This window comes from Elephas maximus, chromosome 10 (assembly GCF_024166365.1).
Source record: "Elephas maximus indicus isolate mEleMax1 chromosome 10, mEleMax1 primary haplotype, whole genome shotgun sequence".
Taxonomy (NCBI): domain Eukaryota; kingdom Metazoa; phylum Chordata; class Mammalia; order Proboscidea; family Elephantidae; genus Elephas; species Elephas maximus.
Window position 1 is genome coordinate 100269334 of NC_064828.1, and position 16139 is coordinate 100285472.

Genomic DNA, 16139 nt, shown 5'->3' on the forward strand with positions numbered 1-16139 from the left:
ACAAACCATTGGCTAGACTGACTAAAGAAATACAGGAAAGGAAACAAATAACCCGAATAAGAAATGAGAAGGACCACATCACAACAGAACCAAATGAAATTAAAAGAATCATTTCAGATTACTACGAAAAATTGTACTCTAACAAATTTGAAAACCGAGAAGAAATGGATGAATTCTTGGAAAAACACTACCTACCTAAACTAACACATTCAGAAGTAGAACAACTAAATAGACCCATAACGAAAAAAGAGATTGAAATGGTAATCAAAAAACTTCCAACAAAAAAAAGCCCTGGCCCGGACGGCTTCACTGCAGAGTTCTACCAAACTTTCAGAGAAGACTTAACACCACTACTACTGAAGGTATTTCAAAGCATAGAAAAAGACGGAATACTACCCAACTCATTCTATGAAGCCACCATCTCCCTGATACCAAAACCAGGTAAAGACATTACAAAAAAGAAAATTATAGACCTATACCCCTCATGAACATAGATGCAAAAATCCTCAACAAAATTCTAGCCAATAGAATCCAACAACACATCAAAATAATAATTCACCATGATCAAGTGGGATTTATACCAGGTATGCAAGGCTGGTTTAAAATCAGAAAAACCATTAATGTAATCCATCACATAAATAAAACAAAAGACAAAAACCACATGATCTTATCAATTGATGCAGAAAAGGCATTTGACAAAGTCCAACACCCATTTATGATAAAAACTCTTACCAAAATAGGAATTGAAGGAAAATTCCTCAACATAATAAAGGGCATAATATGCAAAGCCAATAGCCAATATCACTCTAAATGGAGAGAACCTGAAAGCATTTCCCTTGAGAACGGGAACTAGACAAGTACGCCCTTTATCACTGCTCTTATTCAACATTGTGCTTGAAGTCCTAGCCAGGGCAATTAGGCTAGACAAAGAAATAAAATGTATCCGGATTGGCAAGGAGGAAGTAAAGTTATCACTATTTGCAGATAACATGATCTTATACACAGAAAACCCTAAGGAATCCTCCAGAAAACTACTGAGACTAATAGAAGAGTTTGGCAGAGTCTCAGGTTATAAAATAAACATACAAAAATCACCTGGATTCCTCTACATCAACAAAAAGAACACCGAAGAGGAAATAACCAAATCAATACCATTCACAGTAGCCCCGAAGAAGATAAAATACTTAGGAATAAATCTTACCAAGGATGTAAAAGACCTATACTAAGAAAACTACAAAGCTCTACTACAAGAAATTCAAAAGGACATACTTAAGTGGAAAAACATACCTTGCTCATGGATAGGAAGACTTAACATAGTAAAAATGTCTATTCTACCAAAAGCCATCTATACATATAACGCACTTCCGATCCAAATTCCAATGTCATATTTTAAGGGGATAGAGAAACAAATCACCAATTTCATATGGAAGGGAAAGAACCCCCAGATAAGCAAAGCATTATAGAAAAAGAAGAAGAAAGTGGGAGGCCTCACTCTACTTGATTTCAGAAGCTATCATACAGCCACAGTAGTCAAAACAGCCTGGTACTGGTACAACAACAGGCACATAGACCAATGGAACAGAATTGAGAACCCAGATATAAATCCATCCATGTATGAGCAGCTGATATTTGACTAAGACCCAGTGTCAGTTAATTGGGGAAAAGATAGTCTTTTTAACAAATGGTGCTGGCATAACTGGATATCCATTTGCAAAAAAATGAAACAGGACCCATACCTCACACCATGCACAAAAACTAACTCCAAGTGGATCAAAGACCTAAACATAAAGACTAAAACAATAAAGATCATGGAAGAAAAAATAGGGACAACCCTAGAAGCCCTAATACAAGACATAAACAGAATACAAAACATTACCAAAAATGACGAAGAGAAACCAGATAACTGGGAGCTCCTAAAAATCAAACACCTATGCTCATCTAAAGACTTCACCAAAAGAGTAAAAAGACCACCTACAGATTGGGAAAGAATTTTCAGCTATGACATCTCAGACCAGCGCCTGATCTCTAAAATCTACATGATTCTGTCAAAACTCAACCACAAAAAGACAAACAACCCAATCAAGAAGTGGGCAAAGGATATGAACACACACTTCACTAAAGAAGATATTCAGGCAGCTAACAGATACATGAGAAAATGTTCTCGATCATTAGCCATTAGAGAAATGCAAATTAAAACTTCGATGAGATTCCATCTCACACCAACAAGGCTGGCATTAATCCAAAAAACACAAAATAATAAATGTTGGAGAGGCTGCGGAGAGATTGGAACTCTTATACACTGCTAGTGGGAATGTCAAATGGTACAACCACTTTGGAAATCTATCTGGCGTTATCTTAAACAGTTAGAAATAGAACTACCATACAACCCAGAAATCCCACTCCTCAGAATATACCCTAGAGAAACAAGAGCCTTCACACAAACAGATATATGCACACCCATGTTTATTGCAGCTCTGTTTACAATAGCAAAAAGCTGGAAGCAACCAAGGTGTCCATCAACGGATGAATGGGGAAATAAATTGTGGTATAGTCACACAATGAAATAGTACACATCGATAAAGAACAGTGACGAATCTCTGAAACATTTCATAACATGGAGGAACCTGGAAGGCATCATGCTGAGTGAAATTAGTCAGAGGCAAAAGGACAAATATTGTATAAGACCACTATTATAAGATCTTGAGAAATAGTAAAAACTGAGAAGAACACATACTTTTGTGGTTACGAGGGGGGGAGGGAGGGAGGGAGGGAGAGGGTTTTTTATTGATTAATTAGTAGATAAGAACTGCTTTAGGTGAAGGGAAGGACAACACTCAATACATGGAAGGTCAGCTCAATTGGACCAGACCAAAAGCAAAGAAGTTTCCGGGATAAAATGAATGCTTCAAAGGTCAGCGGAGCAAGGGCGGGGGTCTGGGGACCATGGTTTGAGGGGACTTCTAAGTCAATTGGCAAAATAATTCTATTATGAAAACATTCTGCATCCCACTTTGAAGTGTGACATCTGGGGTCTTAAATGCTAACAAGCAGCCATCTAAGATGCAGCAATTGGTCTCAACCCACCTGGAGCAAAGGAAAATGAAGAACACCAAGGTCACATGACAACTAAGAGCCCAAGAGAGAGAAAGGGCCACATGAACCAGAGACCTACATCATCCTGGGACCAGAAGAACTAGTTGGTGCCCGGCCACAATCAATGACTGCCCTGAGAGGGAGCACAACAGAGAACTCCTGAGGGAGCAGGAGATCAGTGGGATGCAGACCCCAAATTCTCATAAAAAAAACCATACTTAAGGGTCTGACTGCGACTGGAGGAATCCCGGTGGCAATGCTCCCCAGACCTTCTGTTGGCACAGGACAGGAACCATCCCCGAAGACAACTCATCAGACATGAAAGGGACTGGTCAGTGGGTGGGAGAGAGATGCTGATGAAGAGTGAGCTAATTATATCAGGTGGACACTTGAGATTGTGTTGGCATCTCTTGTCTGGAGGAGGGATGGGAGGATAGAGAGAGAGAGGGAAGCTGGCAAAATTGTCACGAAAGGAGAGACTGAAAGGGCTGACTCATTAGGGGGAGAGCAAGTGGGAGTATGGAGTAAGATGTATGTAAACTTATATGTGACAGACTGATTGGATTTGTAAACGTTCACTTGAAGCTTAATAAAAGTTAATAAGAAATAAAAATAAAAAAATAGAGATTGAGATTGTGTATTTATTTTAGGTGGAGTTCCTCCAGGATCAGGCCCCGAGACAAGAAGTTGAGGGCAAGGTGATTCCAGGAAGCACCAGCAGAATAGGGGAAAGTCAGACAGTAAAACAATGGAAGAAGATAAAGAGTACATAGCTCAACCCCTCTGAGGAAGGAGCCATGGAGAACACGTTTCATAGTTACGTACTGGGTAAGAAAACTGGGGTGTTACCTTTAAACTTCCATCCATCCATCCATCCACTCATCCATCATCCATCCAACCATCTATCCATCCACCCATTCTTTTACCCATCCATCACTGGCTGAGGGCTGCTGCTATGGGGGCATAACTTCTCGCACTTTTATCTTGCTCATTTGTCAGGGTGGAAGAACACCATCAAGCTGACTTGCACAGATTCTTGCATTAGGCTGCTGTCAGCAAATATTTGACTGGTGATGGATGAGGAGAGAAAACTGTGTCAACAACAGTGTCTGTTACAATATCAATTTTACTATAAAGATGTCACTTTGAGGGGTAAAGTCAGCCTGACCCAAGCCATGGTATTTTCAATGATGTCATATGCATGTGATAGCTGGACAGTTAATAAGGAAGACCAAAGAAGAATTGATGCTTTTGAATAATTATGTTGGCAAAAAATATTGAATGTACCATGGACTTCCAAAAGAACCAAAAAATCTGTCTTGAAAGAAATACACCCAGAATGTTCCTCAGAGATGAGGATGGAGAGGCTTTGTCTCACATATTTTGACATGGTATCAGGAGGCACTAGTCCCTGGAAAACAACATCATGATTGGTAAAATAGAGGGTCAGTGAAAAAAAGGAAGACCCTCAATGAGATGGACTGACACAGTGGCTATAACAATGGGCTCAAACATAGCAACAATTGTGAGGATAGCGAAGGACTGGGCAGTGTTTCTTTCTGTTGCATTTAGGGCCACTATGTGTTAGAACTGACTTGACGGCACCTAACAACAGGAACATCATCTGTTAATGCCTAACACAGTGCATGACACACGGTAGGCAGAAAAAATTAACTAAAATAGTAATCTTTATTTGAAAATTTCTTAGGACACAGTAGAAAAAATAAGTCATTTGCCAAGCCAGAATAAAACAATATTATACACATTGGCCCTGATCATTAGTAGATGTATCTCTTGTGTTTGAAATAGCTAATGTTCATAAATTTCCTTCTTATTAGGATGATAAACGTTTTCCAAGATGAATGAGTTTAAGCTTTTTTTTAACGCTTGGAGCTTGAAAAAAGCAGGAACAATATTGTGCTTAATATATCTCTTTTCAACCTCAAACATAATTACCTTTAATCATACCTATTTCTGCCTCTAGTTTTATATTGAAATGCAATTGTTGACAAAGAGCTATAATGATAGATTACATCTTCCTCACAAACCGAGATTACATCTTATTCTTCTTATATCTTCACTGTCCTTTAAAATATAGGTATTCAAATAAATATGTTTCAATCTACATTGTTAGTTGTGGTTATGCTCTATATTTTTGTCTAGCATTGGTGTCAGGTAGGGGGAATGTATCCATATCATTCAAAGACACAAAGGAGAAATGAGTGGAAAGCAGCCCATATGTCTCTTTCCACTCTTATTTCTCTATGATTGACCTTTTGTTCAGCGAAGTGCCAATCAATTATCCCCATATATCTAGAGAACATTACTTCTGGAATATATATGTCTAACCTCATCTTTTTTTTTTTTTTTCCAGAAAACTTGCTTTTTTTCCTGATAGATAAGAGATTTTGGGAGAGTAGGAAAAGGATCTTTAACTTGAAAAGGGAGTTCTGGTTCATCTGTCACATGGGCAATGTAGGAAGATAAACTTCATCAATCTAACCAGGACCTCAGGGACAACTCTGTTGTTTCTGGCCTGGGATTGTCTCATGTCATATCACATTAGGGTCAGTGGGACAAAAAGGAAAGGACACAGACTTTGCAGCCAGATGGTTCTCAGTTTGATGCTCTCTCTACCATTTAATGTTTGCATGACTGTCACCAATTTCCCTGATCTCTGAGTGTCATCTTCCTCTTCTTTAAGACAGATACATTAACTTCCATTCCCGGGTACTGTTTTGAGGAAAACACAAAAACGCATTAACATCCACAAATCATTGACTTGTGCCTAGTACATAAAAACCAAAACCAAACACTTGCTGTCGAGTCAATTCTGACTCGTAGTGACGCTACAGGACAGAGTAGAACTGCCCCATAGGTTTTCCAAGAAGCAGCTGGTAGATTCGAACCTAGTACACAAGAGATACCTAATACCTATTGACATTCCCCTTCTCTTGACTTCCTAAGGTTGTGACAGCTTATTTCCAAACACAAATCTGTCATTCCCGTGTCCTATTTCTATTCACTTTCTCCTGCAGTTTCATCTGGCGTCTTCTAATAGTGGATCTTTAAATCTGTGATTCATCTAAGTACACCCCACCAACCTCACCTTCTTTAGAACCTGCCCTTCAACTTGCTACCTGCTAGAGGAAGGCATCCCTCTACTTCTAGTCTGGTGTGGATATCATGAATCCATCCATCACCTGGGAGTGGACTTACCTTGAATCACTGCACTTTTTTTTTTTTTTAATAATTTTTATTGTGCTTTAAGTGAAAGTTTACAAATCAAGTCAGCCTCTCACATAAAATGCTATATACACCTTGCTACATACTTCCAATTACTCTCCCCCTAATGAGACAGCCTGCTCTCTCCCTCCACTCTCTCTTCTCGCATCCATTTCGCCAGCTTCTAACCCCCTCCACCCTCTCATCTCCCTTCCAGGCAGGAGATGCCAACATAGCCTCAAGTGTCCACCTGATCCAAGAAGCTCACTCCTCACCAGCATCCCTCTCCAACACATTGTCCAGTCCAATCCATGTCTGAAGAGTTGGCTTCGGGAATGGTTCCTGTCCTGGGCCAACAGAAGGTCTGGGGGCCATAACCACTGGGGTCCTTCCAGTCTCAGTCAGACCATTAAGTCTGGTCTTTTTATGAGAATTTGGGGTCTGCAACCCACTGCTCTCCTGCTCCCTCAAGGGTTCTCTGTTGTGTTCCCTGTCAGGGCAGTCATCGGTTGTAGCCAGGCACCATCTAGCTCTTCTGGTCTCAGGATGATGCAGTCCCTGGTTCATGTGGCCTTTTCTATCTCTTGGGCTCGTAATCACCTTGTGTCCTTGGTGTTCTTCATTCTGCTTTGATCCAGGTGGGTTGAGACCAATTGATGCATCTTAGATGGCTGTTTGCTAGTGTTTAAGACCCCAGGCGCCACTCTTCAAACTGGGATGCAGAATATTTTCTTAATAGACTTTATTATGCCAATTGACTTAGATGTTCCCTGAAATCATGGTCACCAAACCCCTGCCCCTGCTCCACTGGCCTTTGAAGGATTCGGTTTATTCAGGAAACTCCTTTGCTTTTGGTTTAGTCCAATTGTGCTGACCTCCCCTGTATTGTGTGTTGTCTTTCCCTTCACCTAAAGTAGTTCTTATCTACCAACTAATTAGTGAATACCCCTCTCCCACCCTCCCACACTCCCTCCTCTTGTTACCACCAAAGAATGTTTTCTTCTCAGTTTAAACTATTTCTCAAGTTCTTATAATAGTGGTCTTATACAACATTTGTCCTTTTGCAACTAATTTCACTCAGCATAATGCCTTCCAGGTTCCTCCATGCTATGAAACGTTTCACAGATTCCTCACTGTTCTTTATCAATGCGTAGTATTCCATTGTGTGAATGTACCATAATTCCTTTATCCATTCATCTATTGATGGGCACCTTGGTTGCTTCCAACTTTTTGCCATTGTAAACAGTGCTGCGATAAACATGGGTGTGTATGTATCTGTTCATGTAAAGCCTCTTATTTCTCTAGGATATATTCCAAGGAGTGAGATTGCTGGATAGTATGGTAGTTCTATTTCTGGCTTTTTAAGGAAGTGCCAAATCAATTTCCAAAGTGGTTGTACCATCTTACATTCCCACCAGCAGTGTATAAGTGCTCTAATCTCTCCACAGCCTCTCCAACAATTATTACTTTGTGTGTTTTGGATTAATGCCAGCCTCATTGGAATAAGATGAAATCTCATTGTAGTTTTCACCTGCATTTCTCTAATGGATAATGATCATGAACATTTCCTCATGTATCTGTTAGCCACCTGAATGTCATCTTTAGTGAAGTGCCTATTCATATCTTTTGCCCAGTTTTTAATAGGGTTATTTGTTTTTTTGTAGTTGCGTTTTTACAGTATCATGTAGATTTTAGAGATCAGGTGCAGATCAGAAATGTCATAGCTAAAAACTTTTTCCCAGTCTGTAGGTAATCTTTTTACTCTTTTGGTGAAGTCTTTGGTTGAGCATAGGAGCTCTCAGTTATCTAGTTTTCTTTTTGCATTCTTAATAATGTTTTGTACTGTTTAGGCCATGTATAAGGGCTCCTTATGTTGTCCCTATTTTTCCTTCCATGATTGTTATCATTTTAGATTTTATGTTTAGGTCTTTGATCCATTTTGAGCTCGTTTTTATGCATGCAGTGAGGTATGGGTCTTTTTTCATTTTTTTGCAGATGGATATCCAGTTATGCCAGCACCATTTGTTAAAAAGTCTTTCTTTCCCCCATTTAACTGTTTTGAGGTCTTTGTCAAATATCAACTGCTTATACGTAGATGGATTCGCAATTCTGTTCGACTGGTCTATGTATCTGTTGTTGTACCAGTACCAGGCTGTTTTGACTACTGCGGCGGTATAATAGGTTCTAAAATCAGATAGAGTAGGGCCTCCCAATTTGTTCTTCTTCAGTAATGCCTTATTTATCTGGGCCCTCTTTCCCTTCCATATGAAGTTGGTGATTTATTTCTCCATCTCATTAAAGAATGCCTTTGGGATTTGGATCAGAATTGCATTAAATGTATGGATCGCTTTTGGTAGAATAGACATTTTTATAACGTTAAGTCTTCCTACCTACGGGCAAGGCATGTTTTTCCACTTATGTAAGTCTCTTTTGGTTTCTTGCAGAAGCGTACTACAGTTTTCCTTGTATAAGTCTTTTACATCTCTGGTGAGATTTATTCCTAAGTGTTTTATCTTCTTAAGGACTACTGTAAATGCATTGATTTGGTGATTTCCTCTTCGATGTTCTTTTTGTTGGCGTAGAGGAATCCAACTGATTTTTGTATGTTTATCTTGTATCCCGATACTTTGCTGAACTCTTCTATTAGTTTCAGTAGTTTTCTGGAGGATTCCTTAGAGTTTTCTGTGTATAAAATCATGCCATTTGCAAATAGAGATGCTTTTACTTCTTCCTTGCCAATCTGGATGCCCTTTATTTCTTTATCTAGCCTAATTGCTCTGGCTAGGACTTCCAGCACAATGTTGAATAAGAGTGGTGATAAAGGGCATCCTTGTCTGGTTCCTGATCTCAAGGGGATCCTTTTAGGCTCTCTCCATTTAGGATGATGTTGGCTGTTGGCTTTGTGTAAATGCCCTTTATTATGTTGAGGAATTTTCCTTCTATTCCTATTTTGCTGAGAGTTTTTATCATGAATGGGTGTTCAACTTTGTCAAAAGCCTTTTCTCCATCAATTGATAAAATCATGTGTTTTCTTCTCTTTTGTTTTATTTATGTGGTGGATTACATTAATTGTTTTTCTAATGTTGAACCATCCCTGCATACCTGGTATGAATCCCACTTGGTCATGGTGAATTATTTTTGGTATGTTGTTGAATTCTATTGGCTAGAATTTTGTTGAGGATTTTTGCATCTGCGTTCATGAGGGATACAGTTCTATAATTTTCTTTTCTTATGGTGTCTTTACCTGGTTTTGGTATCAGGCATATGGTGGTTTCATAGAATGAGTTTGGTAGTATTCCATCCTTTTCTGTGCTCTGAAATACCTTTAGTAGTAGTGGTGTTAAATCTTCTCTGAAAGTTTGGTAGAACTCTGCAGTGAAGCCAACCGGACCAGGACTTTTATCTTTGTTTGGAGTTTTTTGATTACCTTTTCAATCTCTTCTTTTGTTATGGGTCTATTTAGTTGTTCTACCTCTGTTTGTGTTAGTTTAGGTAGGTAGTGTGTTTCTAGGAATTCATCCATTTCTTCTAGGTTTTCAAATTTGTTAGAATATAATTTTTCATAATAATCTGATATGATTCTTCTAATTTCAGTTGGGTCTGTTGTAATATCGCCCATCTCATTTCTTATTCAGGTTCTTCGCTTCCTCTCCTGTTTTTCTTTTGTCAGTTTGGCCAGTGGTTTAACAATTTTATTGAGTTTTTTCAAAAAACCAGCTTTTGGTCTTGTTAATTCTTTCGATTGTTTTTCTGTTTTCTGTTTCATTTAGTTCAGCTCTAATTTTTATTATTTGTTTTCTTCTGGTGCCTGTGGGTTTCTTTTGTTGCTTTCTTTTATTTGTTCAAGTTGTAGGGATAAGTCTTTGATTTTGGCCCTTTCTTCTTTTTGGATGTGTGCATTTATTGACATAAATTGGCCTCTGAGCACCGCTTTTGCTGTGTCCCAAAGGTTCTGATAGGAAGTGTTTTCATTCTCATTGGATTCTATGAATTTCTTTATTCCATCCTTAATGTCCTCTATAACCCAGTCCTTTTTGAGCAGGGTCTGGTTCAGTTTCCAAGTAAATCACTGCATTTTTTAGCCTAATTTCTCTTTACCTGGATCAAGAGCATGGACAGATGCAGGCACAACTCCATTTTGCTTTGTTTGACTCTGTGTATCCACATGACTCATGATTTATCTAACAGCTATGCTTTATATTGTTTTTCAATAGCTAGTTTTATAGTCCACATTCTGTAGAAAATACTCATTAGATTATTTCTTTCTCTGAATGAACTCTTCATCTCTGTTATTTTATCTAATTAGCTATTATCATCTCCTTGGGACAATGTAAAATTGGAAATCAACTTCTTCTTTGAATTCTCACTGCAAAAACATCCTAGTCAAGGCATCCTTGAGTTTAGCAAATCTTACTCAGATTTGGGGTATTTGAGGGATTGTACATTGCAATTTTACATCCTCCCCTCTTCTTCTTAATACTGTGTACCCCTTTATTTTCCAGGTACCTTCTTTAAGAATTCCTAAAACTTAAATCTTTGATGTTACTATACAGATCAGGTTAGCTTTGCACTGTCTAGCCTCCCTTCGCATATCCAAGATTCATTAAGGTGCTCTGAAGAACCATGAATTAATTTCTCCAAGTCCAGAGGTGAGTGCAGGTTTTGTGGAGTTTACAGTTTATGCACTTTTATGGGTCCTCTTTAAGAAAAAAAAAAAGAAAAGAAATATTTTTTTTGCAAATTTTACAAAAGGAGAAACGTTTAAATATACCATTATGTCCCTCTTTCAAGGATCTTAGAAAAGTTCATATAAGTTAGGGGCCCAGGAACTTAAATTTCTTTATCTTTATGATGAATCTTTCGAAGCCCAACTCCTGCTCTTTAGTTGAACAGAATAATTGACAGATGATTTGAAAAACCTATCTGATCCTTATTTTTCCTTTAATAGTTTCTGGAGGTAAGGAGAAGTTAGTAGATTATTTATTTCCCTGAGGATATGAATTGTTACACTTATTTTGGAAAGCAGAAACCACTATTAAAAAATTAAAAGAAACCATTGCTCTTGAGGTGATTCTGACTCATAGCCACCCTATAGGATAGAACAGAATTGCCCCATAGGTGTCCAAGGAGTGGCTGGTGGTCAATAATAATTTTTATTTATTACTATCATTTTTAGTTTCCATTATTTTGGGTAAAGCATCTGGTTTTACCCTAAATACAGTAGTCTTTGTCCTTGGTTCCTGAGAAATAACTCATGGAATAATTGAAGTGCCTTGGAACTTTCAGGCCATATCTGAGGATTTGTGCTGGTGATTGGGGGCTGGCCAGACTGCAAAAGACTCACCTGGAAGGCTGACATCAACTAGCTTCAAGAGGTATGATTTATCCTATCACGCGGGACTGGCCATTAAAAAAGTCGGGAACATGCAGGTTCAGAGAGCTTCCTGGATGGTGAAGGGATGGTTACGTGCCCTCTCTGAGATACTGCAACTCTTTGTTGGGAGCCTTCCCAGATCTCGCCTGTGCCATCTCTTTCTTATGATAATCCTGATTTACATCCTTTTACTAAATAAATATGCTTTTCATAAGTATAATAACTCCCATGAGTCCTTTGAGTAGTTCCAGCAAATTAATGAACTCAAGGATGATGTCCTTTTAACTTGTAAGGTCTGATCTAGTCCCAAGTGGCTAGGGTCAGAGAGAGAGAGATTGCTGTGTATGTGGCTGGTGTCAGAAATGATGGAGAAATGGAAAAGGAGGGATATGATTAATCTCTGCATTCTGGAAATCAGCATTATGCTAATTTTCACCCATGAAGCTATCATTATATATTAGAACTCCATTCAAGTATGATGAGATGATTCAGAATCACTCTTATTTCTTGGACTGGCTCCTTGGAAAGTGTCCTTAGGATGAGCATGTCCTCTTAAGATTTAAATCAATGCATTCATTTGACATGGCACAGCCTACAAACTGATGACTGCTAATGGCTCTTAAATGATTCGTTGGAGGAATATGAGCATCTGAGGATCTTGACATTTTAGCAGACTCCACCTTGCTCCTGAACTTCCAAGTTCCTTTTCTTTGTGCTCCAGAAATTACTGGATAAGAATGAAATCTCCTGAATGACAAGAATACAAAGTGTGATTGTGCTGCTAACTCTGATTTATTGATGAAATTTAACATGAATACCCCATTGGCCTTACCTGTAAGGAAGGAGCTTGAGTTTGTAGTCAGTCACTCAGCTCTTGATTAATGTTTCTAATTGCAACTTCAACATTGCTCTACTATGCTTTTAGTTTACTTAGATCTCAAAATCACAGCAGACATCCTTCTTTTTACTGCCTTTCCCAGGGCTCATTAGGCAGCCTGTTGTAATGCAACAGACATTTTACTGGAAGTCAGACCCCTCCTGCTTCTTGGGTTTATGCCATTCAGAATTCATTGTGTAGACTAATAGATTTCATCAAATATAGGAAGTATTCCACTATTATTTGTTCAAATATGATTTCTGTCACTTTCTTTCTTTTCTCCTTCTGGGAGAAAATGCATACCTTAGTTCAACTGACGGTGTCCCACAAGTTCCTTCGGCTCTATTTACTTTATTCTTTTTCCTTTTGTTTCTCAGATTCAGTAATTTCTACTTCCTGTCTTCAAGTTCTCTGATTATTTCTTTTTCCGTCAAAAAACCTGTTGTTGAATTCCTCCAGTGAATTTTTCATTTCCATTATTGTGCTTTTCAGCTCCATTATTTCTACATGGCTCCTTTTTATAATTTCTTTTGTGTAAGTTCTATCTCTTTGCTGATGTTCTTCTTTTGTTCATGTATCGTTTTCCTGATTTCCTTTATCTTTTGAGCATATTTAATACTGTTGTTTTAAAGTCTTTTTTTTTCCAGTAAGTCCATTATATGGGATTCCACAAGGATGGTTTCTGTCACTTTATTTTGTGCTTTTGAGTGGACTATCCTTTTTTGTTTCTTTGTGTGCCTTGATATATTTTGGTGAAAATGGAACATTTGAATATTACAATGTGGTGACTCTGGAAATCAGATTCTCCCTCTCCCCCAGTGTTGAATGATTTTTTTTTGTTGTTTTGTTTGCTTGTTTTTGATTCTTTTATTGTTAAAGGTTATAGGAGTCTGTTTAATTCATGACATCTCCTGTTTTCTCAAAGACTGCCTTCCTGATCATGTATGGAAACTGAAGTCTCTGTTTCTTGATTTACGTTCAGCTAGTATTGTGACAGAAAAAAAAAAGTGTTGTGACAGAGCTGTCCTTAAATATCAGAATGAGGGGGATCCCTCCTAGTCTTCTCAGATTGGCTCTGTACTGGAACACTCCTTCAACACTTAGCCAGGCTTACACTGACACTAGGGATAAGCCCAAGATGAAAGTATAGGGCGTTCTTATGTTTGTTTTGTTTTGTTTTTTTTTTTTCTGAGCATGTCTCTTGTTCTGTGCATGTGTGTGGATTTCTCAATTCCATATGCATGGTGCTTTGAAAGTCCTAATTTCCCAAAGTAACTCTGTTCTGGCTTTTTCTTCCAGTACTTAGGGATCAATGCATACTTTAATGACACTCTTTAACCCTAGGTGGCTACAGGCGGTTATAGTCTTTGGGCATTGCTTTCCTCCCCTCTACCCTACGTAACCTCTAAGACAGGTCAAACTGAGATAAGCACCTGGATTTAGTACATCAGGTAGCCCTCCTGACAGGTTAGAACAGACACACAATAATTTACCAATAAAGGCTGTTCTGTTCCCTTAAAATTGAGATACTAGGCTCCTTCTCTGGGAATGTGGGCCACCACAGCTTTAGATGGCAATGAGCCAAGAAGGGGATGGGGAATGGCACAAATCTTTCCTACTGTTTTGAGCATGGAGCTACTTACACTGTCATCTTGCTCTGAATTTTCTCTACCATATGGTTTTAATTACTGTAGCTATGTAACATGTTTTGGCATCTGGACTGAACCCACATATTTTTTAATTAATCAGAGTCTTCCAGAAAATATTTATTTTCCTAGTTCTAAAAAAAAAAAAAAAAATCATGATGACGTTTTTACTAGAATAATACTAAATCTATAGACAAATTTAGGAAAAACTAATGGTTTTATATTATTTGGTCTATCTAAAAACAAATTTTGCTTTTTTTACTTACACAGCTTTTTGTATGTGTCTCTTATTTCTTTTTGCTATGTATTTTCCATCCTTTTTTTGTTGTTACTTTAAATGAAAACTTTCCTTTCATAGGATTTTTCAGCTGTTTGCTATTTGCAATTAGAAAAGTGATCAATTTTTATATAAAACCTAAAACCCAGACATAAAAATTTTCAGGTTTTCTTTTTGATTATAATATTTTTAGGCACAGTCACTTAGTGTCTTCTCCCATTTCTTTGAGTGACTTTTCCAAACCATCACTCATTCTTGCAAATTACTGACTGATCTCTTCCAGTCCCATGTTTATCTTTGGTTTTCTGCCGTGTTTTATTCCCACTCTACAAGTGCCCCGTTTTATTTCAATTTTCCTCCTACTTGAAGTATCTGATCCATTTGAGTACCCCTCAGTCTATTCCTAAGCCAAAAACCCATGGTAGATGAGTGCTGAGTCAATTCCAACTGACAGCAACCACATAGGCTTTCCAAGGCTATAAATCTTTACAGAAGCTGACTATCACGTCTCTCTCCTGCGGAACAGCTGGGGGGTTTGAACTGCTGACTTTTTGGTTAGCAAGAGAGTGTTTAACCACTGCACTACCAGGGCAAATTCCTACTTATCTTTAAAGAACAACTTAAGTTGAGTATCTTCTCTGTTGCCTTTCCTCATTGCTTGTCCAGACAGTGTTAGAGCACATTGTGTGTTTCTCCCCATAGTATGTACATCATGGTGCATTTTACTTACCTGTCTGTCTAGCTAGATTTATATGCAGCAGTTATTTTTTAGTAGAAGGAGCCTAATAAACATGGGCTGAGTTAAAGTTGAGTGTTGGTTTAAAACATAATTTTATTGCTATAAAGATATTCTTGCAATAAGTATTGTTAAGTATCGTGAAATAATTGCATAAGCATTAAATATTTATTCTAATTTTTATTTAATTTTATTTAATAAAACCAGTTGCTGTCAAGTCAATGCTGATACATGGCAACCTCATGTGTGTCAGAGTAGAGCTGTGAGACAGGAGGTTTTCCATGGCTGATTTTTTAGAGGTTGATCACCAGACTTTTCTTCTGTAGCACCTCTGGATTAACTCAAACCATCAGCCTTTCAGTTATCAGCTAACCACATTAACTATTTCATCACCCAGGAACTCCAAAATAAAGATGGCATTGTTATTGTTAGGTGCCATCAAGTCAATTTTGGACTCACAGTGACCCAATCTTACAGAGTAGAGCTGACCCATAGGGTTTTCTTTGCCAGAACAGATCACTGGGTCTATTCTCCCATGTAGTTTCTGGGTGGATTTGAACCACCAACCTTTTGGTTAAGGTGGCCACTTAACCATTGCACCACCAAGGCTCATTAAAGATACCTAAATATGGACCTCTGGTGGCACAGTGGTTAACAGCTTGGCTGCTAAACAAACAGTCAGCAGTTCGAATCCACCTGCCACTCCTTGGAAACCCTATGGGGCAGTTCTACTCTGTCCTATAGGGTCACTATGAGTGGGAATCGACTTGATGGCAACGGGGATCCTAAATACTACCAGCTGTAGAAGCAACAAATATTTGTTTTGAATCCATTTTCTTCTATAAAAAATTAATTTGTTTAGCATGGTCAAAATCTAAGTGAAAGCAAGACTTTGTTTTTACAGGTTTTTC